The 5797-nt window shown below is 40.9% G+C and overlaps 1 non-coding gene across 1 annotated transcript; it reads left to right on the forward strand.

The window, feature by feature from the left end:
• The first annotated feature begins 473 nt into the window (after positions 1-473).
• Positions 474-637, forward strand: LOC129398936 (U1 spliceosomal RNA). Its single transcript, XR_008626802.1, has one exon. It is a non-coding gene; the product is annotated as a U1 spliceosomal RNA (small nuclear RNA).
• The last annotated feature ends 5160 nt before the right edge of the window (positions 638-5797 follow it).

Consider the following 5797-nt stretch of genomic DNA (forward strand, 5'->3'; position numbering starts at 1 on the left):
CTCAGACCACTCAACATACTCATTATAGATCTTGGTTAAAAGCCATTTCCCAACCCCTGAAGTGCAGCCATCACTCATGTAACTGTTTATTTTTGAAATTTATGAGACAATGCACAGCTGAATCACTTGATGGGAAACTTGGATTTCATTGGTGGGTAATTTTGCATTATAAATGAGATGTAGCAATGCTTAAAATATTGGAAAATCATCATCATGGCATCCCACCACATCTGTTACCATGTCTCCTTATTATATATGTTTGGGTTTCACATAGTGGTACTTCTAGTACCATAGTTAACTCATATTTTCTGCTTACACATTGATGCATGCTTTTCCTGGCTGTTTAATGAGGTGGCTGCATGCTAATTCAGTGTCTCTCTATCGGCAATATCCAATAATGGAACTTTCAGATTGTGTTCTTCTTCCCTTATGTTGATAATGTGATAAGAAGTAGTCATTTTATTATATTTATTATACTTTTCTGACACGGGAGACCCCAGGATCATGATGGTGGTTTACCCAGGGCGAGGCTGAGCCTTTGCCCTCCAAATGTGCTGACCCCTGCAATTTTCCCAAATGTGGAAAACTCGAATGCATAATTTGTGATAGTGGGGGACTGCATTCACACTCTTTTCTGGTTGGGGGGCCATGGGGAAAGAAATAGTCATTCTTCATAGACTTTTTGCTTTTACTGAATTTTTTTTCTAGGTTAAAATCTTCTCTGGGGGAAGCTTCTCAAGTGGAACTCAGGAGACTTGTGGCTCCCACTTGCAGTTCTTGGCCGATTGACCTACCCATCGGTGTGAAGGCCTCAGATGCAGTGCTGCTTGGGTTTTGAGGTGTCAGATATTTCTCAGGCCACCACAGTGGTGTTTAGGGACCCCCAGGTCCACACCAACTGGTGCATGGGGCCTTCAGAGATGCACCTGGGAACCATTCAGGGGACTGTGTGCTGCCAAAAATCAAACTGTGGTCTGATACATACAAAAAAAGTACTACAGTCTCTCTACTCTTGGTCAAATTCTTAAGAGTGAATTTAAGAACTAACCAAAATCTACTACCGTCTTTATTGCTCTATTTTTGTCAATTGCTTTCCCCAAAAGCTTATATTCACTCACCATACTAACAGTTATATAGTTATGAATAGTTAAATATTTTTAACTCTTTCTGGCGAATTATTTTTTTATTTTCAGTTCACATGGAAGCAGTTCTTAAAACTTGCTTTAATGTACACACCTTTGTCTGTTTGTTTGTTTGCTTTTTGGATCACACCTGGTGATGCACAGGGGTTAACTCCTGACTCTGCACTCAGGAATAACTCCTGGCAGTGCTCAGGGGAACATGTGGGATGCTGGGAATCGAACCCGGATCAGTCGCGTGCAAGGCAAATGCCCTACCCACTAAGCTATCACTCCAACCCCATAATGTACACATCTTTGACTAGGTTGTGAAAATATAAATAATTTCCCTGTGTTAGTTATTTGCATTTCCTCTTGGACCAATTATCAGAATGACGTATTTTATGAATTTTCCTACACACCAAACTCATCATTTTTACAATGGGATTTAGAGACTCTGCCGAGATGGTTAAATCTCCATAATCTTCATGGTTCTTTGTTTCCTAAAAAAATGGTTTTGTAGGAATATTTTTCCACTCAAAATATGACTGAGAAAATATTTCAACAAACTGTTGGTGGGGCTTTGTGTTCCACTCTCACTCTATCTTTCCAGTGTGGTTTCCTTCCTACTGCACAGAGAGTTAAAAGTTAGGAATAGCAGTAGCCTCTGGCCAGTTAATCTAAAGGGAGTAAACACTATTGTACCAGAGAGATAGACCTTTAGAAGCCTTGAGCTATTTATTTCCCATCCTTCCAAGCACAGGTCATAATCTTATTTAAAGATTTTTTTTGTCAGCATGTAGGTCTAGGTAGCCAGTATTTCACCCAACCCAAAAAATTCCTCCAGTTCTCATTACTTTGATAGAATCCTGAGTACCCACCATCGTTACTAGCATGTAACAAGTGTCTAATAACTGTTTGAATAAAGGAATGAGGTTGTAGGATAACAAACTTACTATTTGTGGAGTGTTAATTAAATGAAAATTATTTATCAATCTATAACAGACCTTAACTTTATTATTTGTATGTGTATATTTGGTTTTGTTTAGTTGGGTCCTTCCAGCAGTGCTCAGGGAATGCAGGACCTCTCTTTGTGATACATAAGCCAGATCACGGGTCTGACAGCTTGTGGTGTTGCCTGGACCCCATGGTGCTGGGACCCCATCAGGCAGTGCTCAAAGAGACATTTGGGATTATGTCTGGTAGTATTCTAGAACCATGAAGTACTGGGATTTAGCTCAGGCTAAGTACATGCAAGACATGTATTTCACCAATGGTTTTTAAAATTTAATTTGTTGTGGGGGAGGCTCTCATATAATGTTCAAGAGGTCCAGAGGTTTCTCCTGGCAATTCTCAGTCAACTAGTCTAAGGGTTCAATGAGAAAGTAGAAGGTTATGTTGCTGTTCAGACCTGTGGTTCTGGAAATTACCAGGCTACCCTGAGGGTGCCCAGGGGCCTTTAGGGCTGCTCCCCAACAACGGTCAGGTGGTGACTGACTTAGAGTTGACCAATAGCAAGACAATAGCACCTTAAACCTTGTACTTGCTCTCCAGCCCCTCCGATCATTTGGTTTATCTTCCAGTTCCTGAATTTAACTTTCCCCTAACCAGGGATCACACCTGTGAGGTTGTAGAAAGAAAAATATTAATTGATTTATAATCATGGGTGAAATAAAATAGACATCTTCAGTCACTTTGTAGAATTACTGAGTCTTTTACTCGAGCGGGCACCAGTAACATCTCCACAACGGGACGACAGTGTGACAGTACGACAGTCTTTTAAATTGTTTCTTTTTCTCCTGGATCATCATTGAGATGTATTCAGTGCAGAAGACGAGGCTAGCTTTACTGTGCTCCTGAGAAAATGAGGCCTGAGACCTGGAACTGACTCTGTTCTGGATGGCAAGGCTGATGTATGTTTGAGCAGGACGCTTGTCACTATGATTGATGAACTCCTGACCCATTCCTGTTTGGCTTGGTTAGGACCCTGGAAATTTGGTCTCTTCACAGCAATTGAAGGTATTACATATGCTGTTGAGTGTCTGACAAGTCTTCCATATATCTCTTGGCCCAGCGTGTAAGTCTCTCAGGCACTTCAGCAGGCTTTCAACTCTGTAGGCAGCCAGGAGACTTAGAGTACCATCTGGGCACATCTGCTTAACCACCGTGATTCCTTTCTTCACCTGAGTCTAGGTTTATAATGTTGGAGGAATGTGCAGAAAAGCAAAAAAGAAAAGTAAGCTAGCATTTCCCAAAATAGTACCTTTGCCACATGAAAGAATGAGTATAGGGAGATATTAGTAAAGAAGCATATCTCATTACCTTCTGCTTGGGGACACTTACATGCACATCATGCAGGTACCTTGGAAGAATGCATTGAAATCTTAATCCAGTGTCTCATGCTATCTGTAAAACATTTGGATTCAAACATTCTTTTCTGGTTCTTGGTAAGTCACTGCTTGTTTCTATGAAAGAATGGGAGAAGTATGGAAAAAGAGGCCAAGAATCTGGTGTTGAAGACGTCTCTTTCTTTAGAGGATTTGGGAGTGATCAAAAACAGGAGTTGTATTTTCAGACTGAAGTGCTAGACATTGCTTGTCTCATAGCAGGTTGAGCAAAAAATGACAGGGAGGAAAAAGTAGAGTTATGCACTTCTAGAGCTTGGCCTTTGTATCTTTCTTACCATTTGGCTTACTTTAGTCCATCCCCCTATACAAAAAAGACAAGGAAACTTTTAAAAATAACATATCCAGGCCTAGGGAAGCTTAGAAAATGAGCTTTATACGCACCGGACCCTGATTTTAACCCCTAGCATCATATGCACCATCTCCTCAGCACTGCCAAGTTTATTCTTCCTGGACCCTGGCACTGCTGAGTCTAAGAGACATCTCATTAGTATTTCTAGGAGTGGGCCCAGGAATCTCAAGCACTTATGGGAAGATACCTCCTCAAATCAGCAAAAACTGTCTAATTCTTTCCATTCTACTATTACTCTTTGATAGCTAAGAAGTAGGCAATGCCCCTCATCTAACCAGGGGTCATCAATAACACACATACCTTAAAAACAAGCACAGCATTTACTTTCATAAGATATTTGACTTTAAGAGGCCTGTCTGGCTAAAGAAACTCTGGTACATCTACACAATGGAATACTATACAGCTGTTAGAAAAGATGAAGTCATGAAATTTGCATATAGATGGATCTACATGGAAAGTATCATATTAAGTGAAATGTGTCAGAAAGAGAGGAACTGACATAGAAAAATTGCACTCATTTGTGGAATATAAAGTAACAGAATGGGGAACTAACATCCAAGATTATTAAAGATAAGTACTGGGAGGTATGCTTCACAGCTTAGAAGCTGGCCTCACATACTGGGGGAAAAGGCAGTTCAGTAAGAGAAGGAATCACCAAGTAAATGGTGCTAAGAGGATCCACTTGGGATGGGAGACTCACCCTGAAAATAGACAATAGACCAAACATAATGGCCACTTAATACCTCTACTGCAAACCACAATACCCAGGAGGAGAGAGAGAGCAAAAAGGAATGCCCTGCCACAGAGGCGGGATTGGGAGAGGGGGAATGAGGTGAGGATAGTGGGAGGGATGCTGGGATCATTGGTGATGGAGGATGGGCACTGGTGGAGGGATGGATACTTGACCGTTGTATGACTGAAATACAAGCACGAAGTTTGTAAGTGTAACCTGACCTCACAGTGATTCACTAATATTTTTTTAAAGAGGCTTGTTATATATCTTTCCTTGTCATTTTATGATTTTTTTTAGCACACAGACAAAAAGATTCCACAATTATCTCCCTTGCAATTGGACTTCAGCAGGCCAAATATTACAGTGAGTCGGGCATTTGCCTTGCACACAACCAATCTTGGTTCAACCTCCTGGATATCCCATATAGTCCCCCAAGAACCACCTGGATCAATTCCTGATTGAAAAGCCAGGAGTAACCCTTGAGCATAGCCAAATGCAGCCACAAAACAAGACAAACAAATAAAACTCAGGTTTCAATACTTAGAATTTGTGCTAGCAGGGCAGTGCGGAGTACTCGTAGTAAGTCAAGAGGCAGAATGTGAAGTTGTCTAAAAGCTCCCATCCTTGGGGACAAATCCTGCCTTGACAGTCAGTAATGGCATTTTTCACTGGGAGCTATGAAAGAGACAACCTAAGTTTCTGTCTAACTTTTCCAGTTATCTACTTTAAGACCTTAAATAGCCTCTGGACCAAAAATGAACCTCTGTTGAGGAAAATTGTCATCAATAAACTGCCAACAAGTAAATGAGAGCCATTACACTGAGGGAAGTGTAAATTGATATGGTTTCTGAGGAATTACAATTTCAAATTATGGTGGCCAGGTAAAGACAATTGGTCAGCCCAGTCAAACTTAGGAAAATGGCAGCTGGTCCCTGGAGTCTGAGGTGAGAGGGTACAGAATGCAGATGCTTCCATTTCACTTCCTGTGTATAATTCTCCTTACTACTATAATTTCCTCCTGTGCCACTACAATAGGCAAACTTGTGCTCCAGAGGATCTCCTTAGCCAAAATATAATTTTCTGTACCCCATTATTAGAAAAGACTTATTCACAGGAAGAGTCAACGATTGGCCTTGATTACTCAACAATAGGAGGTCAGGGATAGGTTACTGGGATTCTAATCTTACCT

Source organism: Sorex araneus, chromosome 9 (assembly GCF_027595985.1).
Source record: "Sorex araneus isolate mSorAra2 chromosome 9, mSorAra2.pri, whole genome shotgun sequence".
Classification (NCBI taxonomy): domain Eukaryota; kingdom Metazoa; phylum Chordata; class Mammalia; order Eulipotyphla; family Soricidae; genus Sorex; species Sorex araneus.